Source organism: Citrus clementina, unplaced genomic scaffold, assembly GCF_000493195.1.
Source record: "Citrus clementina cultivar Clemenules unplaced genomic scaffold, Citrus_clementina_v1.0 scaffold_9, whole genome shotgun sequence".
Classification (NCBI taxonomy): Eukaryota; Viridiplantae; Streptophyta; class Magnoliopsida; order Sapindales; family Rutaceae; genus Citrus; species Citrus x clementina.
Window position 1 is genome coordinate 15,728,310 of NW_006261964.1, and position 21,614 is coordinate 15,749,923.

At 36.3% G+C, this 21,614-nt stretch overlaps 1 non-coding gene across 1 annotated transcript; it reads left to right on the top strand.

Annotated features, from left to right (window-relative positions):
* The first annotated feature begins 18,443 nt into the window (after positions 1–18,443).
* Positions 18,444–18,547, top strand: LOC112095514. Its single transcript, XR_002903890.1, has one exon. It is a non-coding gene; the product is annotated as a small nucleolar RNA R71 (small nucleolar RNA).
* Positions 18,548–21,614: the final 3,067 nt, after the last annotated feature.

Sequence of the window (21,614 nt, forward strand, 5' to 3'; positions counted from 1 at the left end):
GATGCAGTGAAAGTCATTGGGCTGCATGTCCTTTGCCGGATATAGCGGGCAAGTCCGTTTAGTATGACCAGGCTGAAAACATTGATTGCATTTGCGATTTTTAGCCCCATCATGTTTAACGATTTTGGAGCAACCTTTACTGTTCACCTTAACTGGGTCTTTCAACTTCATACGTGCTTGAAGTACACAATTCTTGGCTCGTTTAGTTAATTCATCATCGGCAAGTATTTGTTCAAAGCGAAGCGTCAACCGTTGAATTTCGTCTAATGCTATCATATAACTTTGTTCATTCTTTGCGGCAAAAAAATAAAGATTAGTAGATGCTGCTGAAAGTGAGCCAAACTCTGCAGTTTCTGACACTTCCTTATCGAGATGTGACACTGTAGCGGTCATTCTCATCACTTTACTTACCTTTGCTGACTTAGTCTGGCGACCAAGAATTAATATTGGTGGTATGCGAACTAGTTGCTCCAACTTCATGACGTGAAATATATGCGTACATGGAATACATGAGATTTCATCATCTTGCCTAAACAATTACAACCATTATCCTGCAAATTCCACCACTATCCATTTTTTGTTCTGAATGCTGAAATTTAGTCAAAGTATAGATGTGGGAATCATCTGTCTTGGCGCACTCAAGTATAATTAGTGTGGCTTCTCCGAGGATCTCTGTCCGCACCCACTTCAATACATTCCTTGTATATATTTCGGACGCATGTTTTTCAATACTTTACAGATGTATTGTAAGAACAAAGGCTGTGTGGTTTGTCTCAAACTCATTTTGGATTTCTTTGTGCCTTTTGCAATACATTGCACAATGAATTTGTCTAATGAAATCATATTGTTTTAGCTTCTGTTCAACAAACTGACGCAAGTAGGAATTCAAGCTCTCACACCTTTGTGCGATTTGGATTCCGCCAAAAAATGTTCCTTTCAAATAAGCCTCTGCCCATTTTTCATGCTTTGCACACATTCTTTTACCCAAGGATTTTGTTCAATTTTTTAAGCCCATATCCTTGCCCTGAGCAAACCCATCGCTGACTTGCTATTTTACCACTTTTACCGTCGCAACAGAGTTCATCTTTTCTCACAGAGAATCCAACAGACTTAGCATAATTTTTATACCATATGTGGGCATCATCAACAATATCAAAATATGATCCGACACCCACTTCAATGAGATCACTTTTTGTGGGAATAGTGTAGGTTGTATGACTAGATGATCTTGTAGCAGATATGTCCCCAAAATATTCATTACTTTCGGCAGTTTGTGGGGGTAATGACGTACCTGCACTTGCACTAATTTCTGTCCCATTCTCATAAAATAGGTTTTCTTGGGCTTTACTAGTTTCTTGTTCCGATGGCATGTTATCATTAAGGTCTAACACCCATGCAAAAATGCTTCCCACGTTTGAAGTTGTTGTCATGCTGTCTGGTGATCTTGTGTCAAGATATTACCATTTCAAGAGCATGAAAATGAGCTAGTTCAAGGCTGAAACAAGAGAGTAGTGCGTGGGTTGGGTTTTTTTTTTCACGTTGAATGTCTTCATTAAATGGTGGGTTTAGTTAGTGCTTGGGTTGGTGGATACATCAATTCCTTCAATTTACAAATCATTAAGCTCCAGCTAACCTTTATATATTAACGGGTTAACTGCATACAATGCAGAAAGCAAACATCCTTTAAATGGCTACCCTCTTAAATAAAAAGGCTAGCCAGTTTTGCGTTTTTGCTCTTTGGACGTTAAACGACTAGCTGTTTTCGTGTTGGTTGCACACTTCAATATATTGAACAGCTAGCCTTTTAAAAAAAATGCTATCCAATTTCGTGTGTTTTCTCTCTAGATTTAAACAACTAGCCGCTTAAACACAAACGACTAGCCTTTTTCGCTTTGGTTGCTCTTTGGACGTTAAACGGCTAGCCTTTTATGTAGCAACCGTAGCAGCTGCTACCTGCTTATGCCAGTATAACCAGCAACTACTGCTGCATAAGCAACAGTTGCTGCCTACTGTAACATAAGCAGCAGCTGCTATTGCATAGGCTGCAACTGCTACTACTGCTGCTGTTATTGCATAAGTAGCAACTGCTGTTGTTGGCCACTTATGCCAGCATAAGCAGCAACCACTGCTGCTGCTGTTGCTGTATAAGCATTAGCAGCTGCTATTGGCTGCCTATGCCAGCATAAGCAGCAACTGCTGCTTGCTTATACTAGAATACGCCGTAACTGCTACTGCTGCTGGTTGCTTATGCCAACATAAGCAACAACTATTGCTGTTGGCTGCCTATGCTAGTATAAACAGTAACTGCTGTTGTTGTTGTTCAATAAGAAACAACTAATACTGCTGGTTGCCTATGCCAGTATAAGCTGCAACTGCTGTTGTTGTTGCTGCATAAGCTGCAACTGCTACTGCTGGCTACTAATGTCGACATAAGTAGAAGCAGCTGTTGCATAGGCAGCAGCTGTTACTACTGTTGCTGCATAAGCAGCAGCTGCTGTTGCTTAAATTCCAGTTATTGCAGCAGGCATAGGCAGCAGTAGTTTGAGAATTATACGGCCTTGTGATTTATCCTGTATTTTTTTTGTTGATGTTTGCTTAATTATCTTCCTTTTTGTTATTTTTTGAGTGATCTCCAAAATCAAGAACCAAGATATCAAGTTTTGTTAATCTTTTAATTCAATAGTATTTTTAGAATTATTGGCTTCCATCTTACATTAAAATAATCACCCAATGAAAAATTATTGTGTTAACATTAAATTTTATTTTGCAATATGCAACTCAAGTTACCAGAGTAAATTTTTCAAAAATAAAAAAAATTTTGTTAGAAGAATTATAATGTTATCTTCTATATAACTGAAAATTAACAATAAATTCTATGTATTAATTAAAGTTAAAATAAATGTACCATTGAAAGAAATTCGGTGTATATTATAAGATATGATTTCGCAAAATGAGGTACTGTTAAAGCTTATAGACAAAATGGAAAACATTTTTGAGATTTTTAAATCAAAAGTATAAAACTTTCTTTAGAAAACGTGAGATTATAAACTTCCATTAAAATTAATCATCGCAAATAATAGCCCAATAAATATGAAAACACGACCATTAACTTAATTACTGGACCATTAAACTTCAAACAAAAGCAATTAAACTTCATGAGATCATTAACTTGCACCATGGAAATCATGCAATTATTGGACTAATAAACATGAAACCAGGACATTAAACCCGATACCTAGACTATTATATTTGAAACCAAATGAACTTGAAACTTAGGGCGATGAACATGAAACACGAGATCATTAACTTGCAACCATGAAAATCGTTTAATTAATGAACTTGAAACTAAGGGCAATAAACATGAAACATGTGATCATTAACTTACAACCTGAAAATCATTTAAGAAACTTGGATTCAGTGCTGCTAATACTCATCATCAACAGATTCGGAATCAAAAGACCGAGTAACCGGATTCGGAACAGATTCAGAATCAAAATACCGAGTAATTGGATTATCAGATGCAAGAAAAGGATCAAAAGATGGTATTGATTGTCACATTAGTAGTCGTTGAAAATCCTTTATGTTTAATTTCGTTGTGCTTGAAGCTGATCTTTAATTGTTCTTGTGACTACTTTTGAAGGCATAGACCTATCAAAAAAGGAAGACAGGAAGATCAATTATTTCTATCTAATTATGCAACATGTATTATGTTTTTCAGGGTGATGATGAAAGCCATGCTCATGGTTCTTAGGCTAAGTGAATTCATACAAGAAAAATGCCAACGAATGAGAGTTTTGTCAAATTTTTTTATCCGTATATCATTGCTATTCATACAATTTCTACCAATAATTTCTCTTACGATATATGCTGCTGCTAATGTGTCAATGTAATGTGGTACACCATGCATGAAGGAATTTATAGGATTAAAGATATCAACAGAGAAGAAAGAGAGAGACACGTGGGCTATTCAGGTATGAATGAACTAGTTCAGTGTGCTTCTTCGTACAAGTGTAAAGGGAGAGACGCTGACATTGATTGCAGCAAAGCTGGGAGTGATAGAGATGGTGGATAAAATTTAAGATACACTTCCAGTGGCCATCCATGGCTTGGATTCTGATTGGAAAAATGTTGTCCTCTTGGCCTCTAAGAGTAGGCAAACCAGTATCTACAATCTCTTGCTCAATCAGAAAATATTGTGAGCTAGAAACCATTTTCCGGCAAGCAGACAACCAATGAAGCAATGAATTGCATCTTACTGCTAAGTTTGGAGACCATCGGCCTTAGTTTATTCATGAAGCTACATTGCAAATCCAATGGGAAATCAACTGGTATCAGGTATGTAGGCTAAAGCAATTTTTTTTCTTTTTTTAAATCATGCTTGTCTCATGATTTGAGTTTCCTTTTTTAAAGAAATACAACATAAGATTGAGATTGATATGGATTTTAAAAAAATATATAAAAAAAATTAATTACAACTCAATCATTCACAATCATAAATAAATAAAAACAATTAAAAAGATTGGACATACTGTTAGAAATAATGGTAAATTTGGTGTCGATTTAGTTTTTCACTGTTTTTTTCAGTGTTATATTGGTTTTTCTCTTTTGAGCAAAATATAGCAAGATGTGAAGTTGACAAGTGAATCAAGTTGATTCCCAAAATACGACAGTGTTTAAAGCTTCTATTGCCTTAAGAGACTCATGTGCAGCTCAGCTGCTATCAGCAAAAAACAAATACATCTAAACAGCATGGTTGCGGCACGTTTAGTTGAGCCACTTAAGTAATCACGTGAGGAAGCACATGTAGGAGATAGAAATCAGTTCGTTAAGTTTGTTACCCACGTGTCAACAAACTAAACGATATGGAAATCTTCTAAGCCTCTGATACATGTTATAAAGGCTGTGGATGAAGGTCAGAAATGCATGGTTGTCGTGAGTCTTGTAGAGAGAGTTCTAAAAAGAGAAAGAGTGCATCTTGTTCTCAAAAGAATCTTGTAAAAGGCTCTGTGCTAAATCTCCATTTGTGAATTAATAAAAACTCATCAAAGACTTCTCCCATGGATGTAAACAGAGTACCTTGTGCTCTGTTGAACCATGTAAACCTTCTGTTTCTTGGTTGTCTATTTTGTTTGATTCTTGGTTCTTTCTGTTTCTTGGTTACATCCATTTTGATGAGTTAAGTTGTGACAGATTCTATTCAATCTTTAGTTTTGTACAACTTGCATTGATCTAATCTAGGAAATCCTGGGCAGTGGCTAGTTTTGTTTAAGGTTAAGAACAGGTTGGTTACTACAATTGGTATCAGAGCCACAATATCTTGTGATTAGATCCAAGTATGGCGTCATCAAAGGTTGATATAGAGAAGTTCACAGGGAAAAACGATTTCAATATGTGGAAAATTAAAATGGAAGCTTTGCTGATCACACAGGGTTTGGGAGATGTAATTGAATTTGAAAACAGTAAGGATGGTAGAGGGGTTTCATCATCCAAGACTCCAGAAGAAGTTGCTGAGATTAACAAGAGAGCAAGGAGTGCTATAATTCTCAGTCTTGGTGACTCAGTAATAAGGGAAGTGGCTAAGAAAAAGACTGTGGCAGGTTTATGGGCCAAGCTTGAAAGCCTCTACATGACCAAGTCTCTTGCAAACAGACTCTACATTAAAAAGAAGATGTTTACTTTGAGAATGGTAGAGTGATCTTCTCTGGAGGAACATATTGATGAGTTTAATAAGGTGTGTGACACACTGGAAACCATTAATGTTGCTTTGGATGTTGAAGTGAAGGCTCTTCTACTGATTAGTTCATTACCAAAGTCCTATGAGAATCTTGTTGATGCACTGATGTATGGTAGACAAACTTTGACACTCGATGAAGTTAAATCTGCCTTAAACACAAAGGGACTTCAAGAAAAGCAAACCCACCTGGAGAAGGATATAAGTGAAGGATTGACAGCAAAGCTCAAGACTGTCAAAAAGAAGAAATAAGGGAAGCAAAAGAACAAAAACAAAGACCTGAAGTGTTTTCAATGCCATAAAGAGGGTAATTTTAAGAAAGATTGCCCCGAAAAGTAAAGAAAGCCTAAAGACTCAAGGAATCAGAATGGAGATGCAGCTATAGTTGAAGAAAAATGGTATGAGTCTGCTGGTGTGTGTGTGGCAACATGAAATAGCAAAAAAGGTAAATGAGTTCTGGACTCTGGATGCACCTTTCATATGTGTCCTGTTAAAACTTACTTTACTGAATATTAAGAAATTGATGGTGGTAGAGTAATGATGGGAAATAACTCAATCTGTAGAATCATTGGAATTGGAAATGTCAACCTTAGGTTACATGATGGTTCAACTAGACTGATTAATCAAGTTAGGCATGTGCCTGATTTGAAAAGGAATTTAATCTCTCTTGGAATGCTGGATCAAATTGGGTGTAAAATTAGGCTTGAATCTGGACAATTATGTGTGTTAAATGGTTCAAATCTGGTCATGAAGGGGACTAGGAAGAATGGGGTTTATATCTTAGATGGTAAGGTGATATCTGGAGAGGCTGGAGTATTAGAAAAGTCTACTGAAGATGAAACCAAAATATGGCATCTAAGATTAGGACACATAAGTGAGAAAGGGCTAAAAGAGCTAGAACAAAAGGGTATGTTTGGCTCTGACAAGATTGGGAAGTTGGAATTTTGTGAAGTCTGTGTTCTAGGGAAGTCTTCACGGGGTAGTTTCAAGAGATCAAGTCATAAGTCATTAGGTAGGCTGGAGTATTCACACACTGATTTGTGGGGGCCAGCTCAAAATGTATCACTTGGAGGTAATAAATATTTCTTATCCATTAAGATGACTTCTCTAGGAAAGTCTGGGTGTATGTTTTGAAGAACAAAGACCAGGTATTTGAGAAGTTCAAAGAATGGAAACATTTGGTTGAAAATCAAACAGGACAAAGGTTAAAGAAACTGAGAAAAGACAATAGTCTGGAATTTTGCAACCAACCTTTTGACAGTTTCTGTGTTGCTAAAGGTATTGCAAGACATAGAACAATAAGGATGACCCCACAATAAAATGGATTGGCTGAAAGGATGAATAAGACCCTTATGGACAAGGTAAGGTGCATGCTGATTCAGAGTAAGTTTCCTAAAACACTGTGGGCAAAAACATGACTTCCAGCTTGCTATCTGATAAATATAAGCCCCTCAACTGCTATTAATTTCAAAACACCATTTGAAATGTGGTGTGAGAGACCTGTTGACTATGGGATTTTGAAAGCTTTTGGATGTCCAGCTTATGTTCACATTAGTCAAGGTAAACTTGCTCCTAGGGCCTTGAAAAGTGTGTTCATAGGCTATCCAGAAGGAGTAAAAGGTTTTAAAGTCTGGTGTATAGACCTTAACCCACCTAGGTGTATAGTGAGTAGAGACATAGTGTTTAATGAAGGTGGCTTAATTAAAGATAGTGAAGCAGCTGGAGATGAAAATGAAAAATCTAGATCAGAAGATAGATTGGAACTTGAGGTGGAGTCTTCTGTATTAAAAAACAGACAAATTCAGGTGGAGTTAATGAACAAGAAAAAGACATAGTATCACCTCAAGAGCAGTCAAGTCCTCAGGAACAAATTCAAGAATATCAACTCACAAGAGATAGACAGAAAAGGCAAGTCAAACCCACAAAGAGATTTGGATATGCAGACCTCATTGGCTATGCCCTAACAACTGCAAATGAAATTGATGATGAGGAACCAAAAAGCTTTAAAGAAGCAACTCAGAGCTTATTCAAAGAGGAATGGCAAAGAGCTATGGAAGAAGAAATGACTTCACTCTATAAAAACAAGACATGGGAGCTGGTTAAAAGGCCAAAATGCAGGAGAATGGTTGGGTGTAAATGGATATTCAAAGTCAAGAAGGGCCTAAGTGGATCTGAACCAAGAAGATTCAAATCTAGACTAGTAGCTAAGGGTTATACACAAAAGGAAGGGATATAGTTTAAAGAAGTATTCTCCCCTGTTGTCAGACATGCCTCAATCAGGGTGATACTAGCTATAACTATTGTTCAAGACATGGAGCTTGATCAACTCAATGTCAAGACAACAGTTTTACATGGCAGACTTGAGGAAGAGATACTGATATCCCAGCCTAAAGGGTATGTTTTCCCTGAAAAAGAAGACGATGTATGCAAACTAAAGAAATCTCTTTATGGGCTTAAACAGTCCCCTAGGCAGTGGTATCTTAGATTTGATGAATTTATGCAAATGTATGAGTTTATTAGATGCAGCTATGATTGTTGTGTTTACTACAAAATAATCAAAGATGGTCTATACATATATCTCCTTCTATATGTAGATGACATGTTGGTTGCTTGTAAAGATAGAGATGAGATAGACAAGCTCAAGGTGCTGCTGAACTCAGAATTTGAAATGAAGGATCTGGGGTATGCTCGAAAGATTCTGGGAATGGAGATAAGAAGAAACAGAAGTAAGGGCAAATTATTTCTGTCACAAAAGAAATACTTGAGGAAAGTACTAGAAGTGTTTGAGATGGATAATGCCAAGCCTGTACAATTACCTTTAGCTTCTCACTTTAGGCTGTGCAACCTGCAGTGTCCTCAAATAGAAGCTAAAAAGCTAGACATGACCAATGTTCCCTATACAAGTGCAGTAGGTTGCCTCATGTATGCAAAGGTACTCACAAGGCCAGACATAGCACATGTTGTCAGTGTTGTAAGTAGGTACATGGTTCAGCCTGGCAAAGATCACTGGAAGGTTGTCAAATGGATACTAAGGTATCTTCATGGCACTGTGAACTATGGCTTGACATATGGCAAAACTAAAGAAGAAGATGATAGACTGAGAGGGTATATAGATTCAAACTATGCTGGGGATTTAGACAGAAGAATATCTCTCACTGGTTATATATTCATGCTGAATGACTGCACTGTAAATTGGAAGGCTACATTATAGAGTGTGGTGGCCCTTTCAACAATTGAAGTAGAGTATATAGCTGCTACATAAGCAGTAAAAGAAGCACTATGGCTCAAAGGGCTAGTGAGAAGATTAGGGTTAAGTTAGAAATCAATGCCTATTCACTGTGACAGCTCGAGTGCAATACACTTGTGTAAAAGCCCAGCACACCATGAGAAGACTAAATGCATATATATCAAACTCCATTTCATCCGAAATGAAGTGTCAAGAGGTGCTGTGAAAATGGTGAAGATACACACTTATTTGAACCCTACAAATGCTCTTACTAAGGTAGTACCAGTAGCTAAGTTCAGAAACTGTCTGGACTCAGCTGGCTTATGTGACCAATAAGTTGCGTAAAGTTCAAGAGAAGGAGTATGATTAAGGAAAACTTTGATTCAAGGTGGAGAATGTGAAGCTAACAAGTGAATCAGGTTGATTTCCAGAATACGACAGCTTTTAAAGCTTCTATTAGGGGTGGGCGTTAACCCGATCCGAACCGAACCCGAAATTTATTTCAGGTTCGGTTCGGTTTGGGTTAACTTGTGCAACCCGAACATATTCAAACTATCAACCTATTTAGGTGAAAATTCAGTTTGGGTTGAACCCAAACCGAATTTTAACCCGGACGGGTTGATTTTTTTTAAAGTTTTAGCTTTTTAAAAAAAATATATATGTATTAAATAAAAAAAATCTCTTTCACTACATGTTTTATGTTTTATTAACTTTAAAATGACTTGTTGAAATGTTGGTAAGGTTGTTTGGATTTCAGATTTTTGGTAGAATTTGTATATTAAATTGTTCCAACCCATTCAAACCCGAATTACCAAACCAATCCGATCCGAATTATAAACTCGAACCGAATTAAATTCGGTTTGGTTTGGTTCGGGTTGACGTTTTCAACCCGATTGGGTTCAATTCTCCAGCCCGATCGGGTTGAAACCCAAACCAAAACCCGAACAACTAGAACTGAAACCCAATATGCCCACCCCTAGCTTCTATTGCTTTAAGAGACTCACGTACAGCTCAGCTGCTATCAGCAGAAAACAAATACATCTAAACGACATGACTATGGCGCGTTTAGATGAGCCACTTAAGTAATCATGTGAGGAAGCACATGCAGGAGACGGAAATTAATTCGTTAAGTTTGTTACCCACGTGTCAACAAACTGAACGATTTGGAAATCTTCTAAGCCTCTTATACAGGTTATAAAGTCTGTGGATGAGGGTCAGAAATGCATGGTTGTCGTGAGTCTTGTAGAGAGAGTTCTAGAGAAAGAATGCATTTTATTCTCGGAAGAATCTTGTAAAAGGCTCTGTGCTAAATCTCCATTTGTGAATTAATAAAAGCCCATCAAAGACTTCTCCCGTGGATGTAAACAGAGTACCTTGTGCTTTGTTGAACCACGTAAACCTTCTGTTTCTTGGTTGTCTATTTTGTTTTATTCTTGGTTCTTTCTGTTTTTTGGTTAAATCCATTTTGATGAGTTAAGTTGTGATAGATTCTATTCGATCTTTAGTTTTGTGCAACTTGCATTAATCTGATCTAGGAAATCCTGGGTAGTGACTAGTTTTGTTTAAGGTTAAGAACAGACTGGTTACTACACAAGAGGTAAGTTTTATAATGATTAAAACAGAATGTAAAAGTAATAAAATCTCAATCGTACACTTATTCTTATTGTATGCAGTTTGTCAAGGAATCCATGCCACAACATCTTTTTACTCAATTCAACGACAATGGCAAAACTCCAAAGGAAGTCTTGGCGGGAACACGCAAAGACCTTGTGCAAGAAGGAATGGAATGGCTGACCAAAACCTTCGAATCATGCTCCGTCGTGGCGGCACTCATAACAACTGTAGTATTTGCAACTTCGGCAATCGAGCCAGGCGGCGTAGACCAAGAGAGTGGTAAACCATTTTTTGAAAATGAGCTTGTATTCAACGTATTTGCCATTTCATCACCTCTTGCTCTATGCTTCTCTGTTACAGCCTTGTTTTTTCTTCCTTACAATTCTCCCTTCTCGTAGCCAAGAAAACGATTATGCCAGGGATTTGCCGAGAAAGCTTCTATTTAACGACACTCTTCACATCAATAGCTGGTATTTTGATCTCATTCTGTTCGGGACATTCCTTTATTTTAAAAGATGAGATGAGATTTGCAACATATCTAATTTATGCAGCCGCATGCTTGCCAATGACTCTTTTGGCTTGTGCTCAACTTCCTCTTTACTTCGACCTTATATGGGCCATCTTCAAAAAGGTTCCTCAGCATAGTTACAAAGTAATTTCTGACTAGTTAAAGGTTACTGACTTCATTTGCTCATTTGTAGCTGTTTGGATTGAAGTAATCTATATCTTGGTATGCTATATATTAATTAATCTTGAAAAAATAGCATGTCTATATGCTATTTTGATGGCACATTTTGAGTGGGCCCCACTTAGTGAAAGTGAGAAATCTTGTGAGGTTCGGATTCTATTCCATTAATACTTCAAAAGTATAATTTTATTTTCTCAAAATGGTGCTTGGGTGAATAAGAAATTGTCTCTCAAAGATCACCCTTGAAGTTGGAAATTTGAAAGGAAATGAGGTTTATCCCACATGGGAAAAAGAAGCCAAGGGATTAGTGTTTATATATAAACACTTAACCATGTATGAGTAAGAATTATTAGGATAGAGGCTCTCTCCACACGCGCATGCGCAGGGGGGTGTAAATCCAAGACCAATTTGGTTGAACTCGTGTGCACCCGCGCGCCCTGCGTACGCGAATGTCAGCCCAAAATCATGGAAGCTTGCATGGCAACAGTTTCACGTTTTGAATTCAAAGGATTTGTAACAGCTTCACAACAATAATTTTTTAGCTGTTATACAATTCACGTTTTTTAATTCAATTTTGAAATCAATTGAATGAATTGAATTGGCTGTTATAACTATTTAATTGCATTTATTGAATTCTGAAATTCAATACAAATGCTGCTGTTACATCCTCACATGAGTATAAAAAGGCACATTCTCTTCTATTTTTACACACGCTGAAACCAGCACACAGAGCATTTGTAATTTTTCTTTCCTCCTTCTTTCGTCTGTTTTTCTGATCGAGTTAACCGCTCTTGTGGTTCGCCAGAATTACCTGTCTGTGCTTGACCGGAAATTCATCCCCGTTGTATTCTGGGAAACAGTTAACAGCAGACCTAAAACACTTCAGTAGGTGGTAAATTTGTTTTAAGGAAATTGTCTTGTGCAAGCCTCGGGTTTCATTTACTGTTTCGATTTTTCTTTTCCCTCCTGTTTTTCAGTTGTGATTTTCAGTTGCTATTTACGTTGCTGCAGTTAATTTACCTACTGGTTTTTCTTTGTTTAACTGAGTGTGTTTGTTTTTTCTTACAATTAATATCTAGATCTGAAGATTGAACGTAAATGTTTTTATATCACGGCATGTTGAGCTAGCCGATCATATCAGTCCAATTGATGAATTAACGTTAGCTTAAACACGCCATGAGAAAAAGCCTCGTACCGAGCATGCCATGCCTGGCTCCTTAATGAGTATTTATCCAAGGGAATATTGAAATTCAGTGCAAATATGTGCTAATATTATATAAGGTTGCGATGGATTGTTATTGGATGATAATATATATGGAATCAAATTTAAACATAAAGTGACACTGGGAGTGGGACTAAACCTTTAAAATTTCTTATAATTAATTTGAACAACATTGAGTTTAAATTCTATTGAGATTAACTAATGATCATGATAAGAATACATGCATTATGAGAGTTAAATTTAAAATACGTGACATGTTCAAAAGGGTCGATCGAGTTCTTGAGCATAAGACTAGGCACGAGACACGTCCATACAACATAGCATGATGCATACACGTTTTGTCAGGGCTCATAGGCCATAAAAACGTAGCACGGTTTGAGACAAATGTGAACAAATTACAAAAACCATGCTTTGAAATTTTGTAACTTAGTTTTAACTGAATTATACTATTCTGTATATATTATTTAAATAAATTAATTTCAACCAAACAATATCAAATCTAATAATGTTACATTCCATTTCAATTGAACTAGAATTTTATTATTAACTAACATTATGTTATTTTAAATTATAAATTAACTTTAAGTCATTAATCAAATTTGAATTGGATTTGCACTACTATTTAGTGATATGTTGTTTGCTAGATTTCTATTTAAACTTATGTTTACAGCAATGCAAATTAATATTTAGTTCAATGGCCGAAGGCTTGGACTAAAATTATTACAATTTAAAATAAAGTTCAATAACCATTGTTTGACAAAATTTAATTCTTATTTTGTGAGAAAGGCAAGAAAATTAAAAAAAAAAAATGAAACGGACCAATATGACTCACCCCATGGGCCGGCCTTGCCCAAAGCTGGGTGTGGCACTGCCAGCGAAGAGTGATGATATCTACCCCTCAAATTCTGACATCAATTCCAGTAATTATTTTTATTCTACTACTCATTCTGTCCTTAAATGAAATTATTGAAAAAGAACGTAACTTTTATCAAATTTATCATTCACCTCACATTCTAGATAAATTCATTCATTCCCCAACTCACAAATTTTTTTCACCATTAACAACACTCAAGTAATTAAGTTCTAGTGTTTTATTATTACTATCATTATTACTACTGCGTTTTGGCTATACAAAAATTTTAAAACAAGCTTATGTTTGAACGAATTATGAATTTCATTTTCTTTTTATAACAAGAGTAATGTGGGATTAGATGGAATACACAGAGAAAGAAAATTATTTTAAAATTTTTAGTGGAACGTATTGATAAGTAGAAATTGGTGAAATAAATTTGGAGATCAAGTTCACCATTCACAAGCGAGTCATTGAGAATTACTTCTCCAGTATTATTTTTCTTCTCCACTTTTCTTCCTAATTTGTCCATCCTTCACAGTTTATTGTCACATCATCTAATAGAATTTACTAATTTGAAGTCCACACAATGCGCTTGAAATAAATAATAATATTAATATTAATAAGAATTTCGATTTGAAGTTTTCAACCTAGTAATGATCAACGTCTGCTAATAGTTAACTATCAACTTTTAATATCTAATATAAAACAAAGTAAATAAAGAGAGAGAGAGAGAATAATTGCCTTAGTAAAAGCACCAAAGTGAAAGTAATGCATCACTTCACGTTGAAGAGTTGTTCAGGATAACTCAGCAGCAAATTTTGACCTTTCTCATAAAGAAATATATAAATTTTATCATTCATCAAAAGTATTATATAAATTCAACTAAGTGCATAGATTAGCTGGTATGAGATTGTTATAACTTAATCAAGGTCCTCGATTCAACGATTCGAGAATTAAGAATACAACTGCGTTAAATACTTATTGGGAGAGCTTTGACACCTAGTGGTCTTACCCGGCTCGAATCTGCATTATTCGAGACATAATTTAATCTTTAGATATCAGATAATTTAATATACCCAAAAAAATGTTTTATATCAATCATACAATAAATAAGTAATAGTATAAGATATGTATATTTATTTTAAAAAAACCGCCATCCAACTAATAGCTATATTAAATTTAATTATATATGTCATATATACATTAGTTGATTGTATTACCTCTAATGTATTTTAGAGTTCCTCTAATAATATAGCGTTAGAAAACATTCGAGGCATTTGTATCTAGAGTGATTATGTCAAGAAAAGCATAAATGCATTCCTAAGACTTAGGACTTCTGTTCTAAGACATAGGACTTCTGTTCTGTGTTATTTATTATTTTTCTTACATTTTAGGTAAATGCTCCTTCAATTCTTAGTATCAGTTCTTGGGATCAATTCTTAATAGATTTTCTCCATTAAAAAAAAAAGAACGAAAAGATCACTCGGATTTTCAAATTTTACTTAAATTTAAATTTGTACACAAAGCTATTGAGATTTTCAAATCAGACTATTTTCTTTTTCATTCTTTACAATCTTTCGCAGTGAAAGAGCCTTATTTTGAAGAAAAGAAATGTTTACTCAGATGGGATAATAGGATAAGTGGATCCAGCTATGTTGCGTCAGGGGTTTGGTACCCCACTCCTTTGTCTTATAGCGAATGAGCCTTTAGATTGGGAAGGAAGATATTTAACGGTCGAGATTTACCATTTAGAAAACGGGTAACTGGTTGAAGACGTAGCACGTGTAAATCGAAAACAAAAAAAAAAAAAACACTCGCGTGTAGCAGCAATTGCAAATCTTCCCACGGATGAAGTTTTGCAGGCGATGGTCGTCGGCTGTGTTGTGTTGAAAGTATTATCGAAAGCTGTAATGAAGTATTGAATATTTATTATTTAGATTTTATTACAGGAAAACAAGGTAATCAGTTATAGGGTCAGTGTTTGCAAAGAAGATTGGGTTTTTATCTGTACAATTGGGGATTTATTCACTGATTAAGTTACGTTGTGAGATTAAAAATTATTGTCAGTTCTAGGCGATTGGGTTGGTATCCAACAGTGGAATCCAACCATTTCAATCGCGGCTGAGAAAAGTGAGCAAAGATATACTGTGCAAAGTTGGTGTACATCATAGAGTTGCAATTTGGTATCAACCACCACTTACCAAGTGGCTTACTGCAGCGTTGAGGTATGTGTCGAAGCTGGAAATTCATATTTCGCAAAACATTTGTGTCCATGTGCATAATTATTTGATTGTGGTTCACTGGGTAGGCATGAAAAAGTGTAAATGGGCATAGGACGTTAGGGTTGGTTGCAAAATAGAAATTGACAGAAAGAAGTAGAAAATGGCAACATTTTATGTGTTGAATTCAGTTATCTTAGTAAGTTGTCAACTTATGAAATGAAACCTTGACGAAGGATAGAATTTGATTGAAAATACAGGTTTGTGCAGTAGAGATTAGCTTAGTAACTAATAGTTTATTTGAATTCTTAGTTCGGAAACTGTTAACTTTGGTGAGTGATGAACAATTGCATTGAAAATGATGTGAACAGTAAATAATGGTGTGGGTAATGTAGATTTTGCGAGGCTTCCATGTACAAGTGGTCGGTAAGCTGATTGTAGTTGGTTAATTGAACTGAGATGGTGGCATCGCTTGTGTAATATGTAAATTAGCTATTTCCTATACACTTAGTGAAATGTAGTTAATGTAGTAGTGGTGAGAAATATGTGACGTATTTAATCGGGATAAAAGATTTGAGTGATTGACCTGACAGGTGATTGCAATAATCATGTTTCAAAACCGAAAGCAAAATATGTGATAGATTATGGTGCGATTTTGTTGTAGGAATGGAATGGGGGTCATGTCGCAACCGAAAGGAGTGGGATTCTCGATGTTGCAACAAATGTTCAGAAGATGAGAATGTTGAAGAAAATGAAGATGGTCATTGCAACTATGGATTCGTAAGCTTTTTGTAAGTATATTAGGATATAAGCTAATACATACATTGATAGTCCATCTAAGGTACATGACAACTGAAGAGGCGATTTGTGTGTAGCATAACTAATCATGATTTATGTTTTGTTTATTGGAATTGAGTAGTGGGGAAGCTGTATGGCGAATGAAAGCAACGGATGGAAGGCATGCATTACAAAAGAGTGAGGAAGTTGAGTATTGTTGTAACCTTGTGCATGCATTTAGCTGTGTAGAAACTGACTGAGCTTGTCATATGGAATTGCCCAGTTCGCAAGGAATTGGACTACATTTAGAGTTGCACTGAGAGAAAAATCATATAAAGTCAGCATTACCCAGTAGAGAAATATGTCGGATTAGAAGCAAAATTTCTCACTAGGTGTGCTCTTGACAGGCTAGCAGCCATAGTGTCAGAATTGACAGATGAACAAAAACAAGCAGCATCTGATATAGGATTGGGCAGGCTAATTCAGATAAGTTGTGGAAGGTTAAAAAGAAAACTATGTAGTTGGTTAGTTGAGAGGATTGAGACAACGAGTTATACAATAGAATTGAACGGTGCAAATTTAGAACTGAGTTGTAATAGTTTTAGTTACATCATGGGAGTTAGTGATGGGGGAATGCCTATTCAGTTAGAGGGTGATAGGTCAAGAGTGGCAATATACTTAGAAAAGTTTAATGCAACCTCTAGTGGAATTAATATTAAGATATTATCTGATATTCTGCGTAATTGTAGGGGGGCTGACGATGATTTCAAAGTGACATTTATGTTATTTACATTATGCACTGTACTGTGTCCTCCAATTGGCGTACACATAAGTTCATCATTTTTATATTCTTTAATTGATGTTAATTGTATTAAGAAGATGAACTGGGCAACATTTAGCTTCAATAGATTGATGCAAGGTATTATTAGGTACAAAGAAGACAATCATCTTACCACCATGGTTCATAAAGTGCATTTACAAATCATGAACCCCATTCATTTAAATGTGAACACACAGAAGAACAACACATTGCATCAAGTGAACAGAAATTGAGTACACATAGATTGTTTATTATACCTTCAGACAAACAGTAGCGGATACCTTAGATAGAATGGGGTTGGCCAACTTGCACGTGCGCTTGCTGTGCCCCACACGACCACAATTTTGGCACTTATACTTATGACGTTCATTGCCCGGTTGAGGAGGAACCACAGTGGTGACAACATCGGAAGGCGTGGGATTAGGCACTGGTTGACTTGGAAAGGTCATGACTGCTTTGACCTCTCCATGCTGCTGTGGTGAACTGGTACTTGCTTCATGCACTCCTTTAGGATTAGGCACTGGTTGACTTGGAAACTTGCCTTTCTCAACAGTCATTGCCAAGGTTTGAACTGAAGAAGCAAGTTGTCCCACCATCTTCTCGAGGCTTGAAACTGATTGGGCTTGTGAATTGAAGCCTGTTCTCAACTCATTTCGTAGTCCATCAATGGTGCGGTTCTGTTGCTCAATCGTGGACTGAGTAACATTCTTAAAATTCTGGAATGCATCCTCCTATGGTCTAGGTTGAGAGTAGTTCTGGTTTTGATTGTATGGTCTAAATGGTGGCTGAGAGGCTTGAGGAACTTGAGGAATTGGTTGCATTGGTGGAACTGAAGCTGCTGGTCCATTCTGTTGGAGTCCTTGAGACCATGAAAAATTGGGGTGGTCTCTCCATCCAGGGTTATATGTGTTGGAGTATGGGTTGTAATTTGATGGCTTTCTCATTACACCTATGGCATTGGCTTGATCTGAGTATGAGTCATGGTCATATGGTTCTGTTGATTTAGCAGTCGATAACGATGCTATTTGTCGAGAGAGACCTTCAATTATCGCTTTGACTTCTTTAATTTCTGAACTTGACTCGCCAATGTGAACCTCATTTACTCCCTTAATTCTTCTAGTATTCCTGAGTGATCGACTCTGTTGTTGGGAATTATCTGCTTGTCGTTGGAAGAATTCCCAAATTTCTGATGCACTTTTTGACATTAGCTCTCCTCCACTTGTTGCCATTAACCATTCTTGCACATTCGGCAATAATCCCTCCAAAAAGTATTGGCATTAGTGCCATTTCTCGTACCCATGATGTGGACACTTCAAGAGTAGCCCATTGAATCGCTCCCATGTTTCGAAAAACTGCTTGTCATCTCTCTGGGTAAACTCCGAGATTTCCCTGCGAATAGCGTTGGTTTTATGCACTGGGAAATATTTATTCAAAAATTTCGTTACCATTTGTTCCCATGATGAAATGCTATTAGCAGGTAAAGTATTTAACCATGAACGAGCTCTATCTTTTAAAGAAAATGGGAATAGTCTAAGTTTAACATCATCGTCTGAAAAATTTTCATATTTAAAAGTTTGACAAATGGCATGAAAATCATTCAGATGATTATATGGATCCTCATTTTCTAGGCCATAAAATGTGGGGAGACAATTTAGCACACTAGGTTTTAGTTCAAAGCTCCTAGCAGCTACATTTGGGTATCTTATGCATGATATGTTCAAATTAGCTAAGGGACTGAAGTAGTCCTTAAATGGCCTCTCTTGTGATTGTAAATCCATTTTATTTTTAATTTGCTTGTGTGTGCGAAGTGTTTTTTCTAGTTCAAGGTCTATAGGTTCAAGATTAGGTAATAATGACCTACGACCATGCATGCAAAACAAATAAAATGAAAATAAAGATGGGAACAAAACAAATAAAAATACATAAGAGAGAGAAATTACGATACTAACCTTATTGCGCTATTAAAACCTTTCTATAAAAATACACAAAAACAAATACGTGAAATAAATTAACTAAAAATTAAATTAATAAAATAAACAAGAAAAAATTATAAAGAAAAATAAATTGGAAATTAAATTACAGAATTTTAAAGAAGAGAAAAAAGAAAAGAAATATTAACCTTTAAATGAAGATTCACTTTTTTTTTTCTTTTTTTATAAATAAAAAAAATACCAGAAAACAATTTAAATGGAATTATTCACATAAATTAATTCTATGAATTAAAATTACTTACCTCCCCGGCAACGGCGCCAAAAACTTGTTGTGCAAATTTTAATGTACTCGCAAGCGCACGAATCTATTGTAGTATAGATCAATGGTGACGAGTGTCGATCCCAGGAGGAGGAGGATTTTAATTATATGTAGAATTAATTTTGTAATTGGGTGGTTGAAATTGCGGTGGAAGTGATTTAAATTATCCTAAAATTGGAATTGTAATGGCGAGAATAAATTGAAGCGAAATCTATTGAAATGACGTACTTGGGTATCTGGATCCGTATCAACATGCATCATGGGCTAAATAATCCGTATTAATGCCAATTAAATCATGAGAGAGGAATCCACACCTTATGAACCACGTTCTAATCAATATGGTGCTAAGGGCTTATCGTGCCAAATAATAATAACCTTGTACTAGAGGGCCGGTGAAACCAAGGCGGTACTAGACAAGAATATTATTATTTGTCGACGAGAAGTCAAAACATCCACAAAAACTAGAGGGGAAGAGAAAATAAATTTACCAAATTAAGCCCATGACACATGTTGAAAATTCACCTTCAACCCAAGCTTGAAAGAAAATTAGCCACTCATAATTGAACTAGGGGCAAAATGAGAATTTATTAAAATACGAAGAAAATACAAGATGGATAAGGAATTACAGAAAATGGATCCCAAAAATGGATTCAGAGATATCAAATTAGGGGGGAGAGGCCCCATTTTATAGATACATGGAGTAAATCATGGTCATCGGATTAAAAACAGTTTGGACGCTCAGGATTGCGCCACGTCATCAGTCAACAGTACGCGGTTTGACCACGCGGATGAACAGTAACACGGTTTGACCCGGATGAACAGTAACGCGGTTTGGTTGAAAATAATCCTGTGTGATGCATGTACCGTACGCGAGATTTTTCGTCCACTAATATGCTGCCACGTCACCATCAACAGTACATAAGAATTTTAGCCCAACAAGATCGTGACACCTCATCAGTCAATGCCACATCATCATCCGTCTATGTGAACAGTAACGTGTACAGTACCGTACACGTGAATAATACCGTACATGTGAACAGTGCTATTTTTCCTTTTATGCTCCTCCTAAGGTTTTTGACCGTCCTGAGTTCAAAAGTGATGTCCATTTTGCCATCTGATCTCTCATTTATTGTGAAATGACTATGATGCCCCTAAAATACATAAAATACTTAATTAAAATAAAACAAATGGAATTAAATCAAAAGAAGGTTAAATTCATAAAAGTAAAGGTGTTAGTAAGACTTGAAATGTAAAATGACGGTTTTCTCCTTTATAAATATACATTTTCTAACACTCAATACACAACTGCGGCAAAGAAAAATGCCAAGAAAAGGAATGTTGCAAGGGTGTTGTTTCAACACCAAATGGTAGAACCTGATGGCAGTGGTGAAATATCCACTGGCCACCAACGGCTAAGTTATGGCCGTCAACGATCCAACATTCCATCTCAGCAGAGAACGTGCGGAAGGACATCGAAGACAACAATGCTAGATGATTCCATTTCAACGAAAAGGACACAATTAATTTCAGACTTTGAAGTGACACAAGCAATTTCTGAAATTCAAAATTCACTGATTGAAGGTAACAATCTACATGACAACCTAAGTTCCGCTAATCATCTGCCAACAACTCCTGACATTCGCAATTATCCAACCTCATGGGCATCGGATAAAGGTTGGGAAGCAGCTGATGATTCAGAGGATGAGACAGTTTATTTGCCGAACACCAATGAAGATGATGAAGAATTACAAAGGTCGTGGGTCGGCTATGAGGACGAATTATTTAAATTCGGAAAAGACCTGCAAAAAGGGAGCAAAAACACTAATGGTTTTTTATTTGACAATGTATCCAATAACCAACTGGTGATGAAGCTAGGACAGTGGTTCAAGATGGTTTTCAGTTTCGAAGAGCCTTAGAGGTTCAAGCAATTCGGGATGGTATAAAACTTTGCAAAATGGATAACACGAGTACCTGTATCAGTTGTGAGTGTTCAGATCTTAGCTGTGATTGGAAAATCACTACAATGAAAGAACACGCAACCAAGATGTTCATCATTTCATACATCACTCCAGTGCATAAGTGTACGAAACGTTTGTCTAAATTGAAGTGGGGGACAAAGTGGATTACAGCTAAGTTCCTTCACAAATGGAAGCAAAATCCACACCAGCAACTCCATGTATTAGGGAATGAAATTGCTGCAACTTATGGGATAAA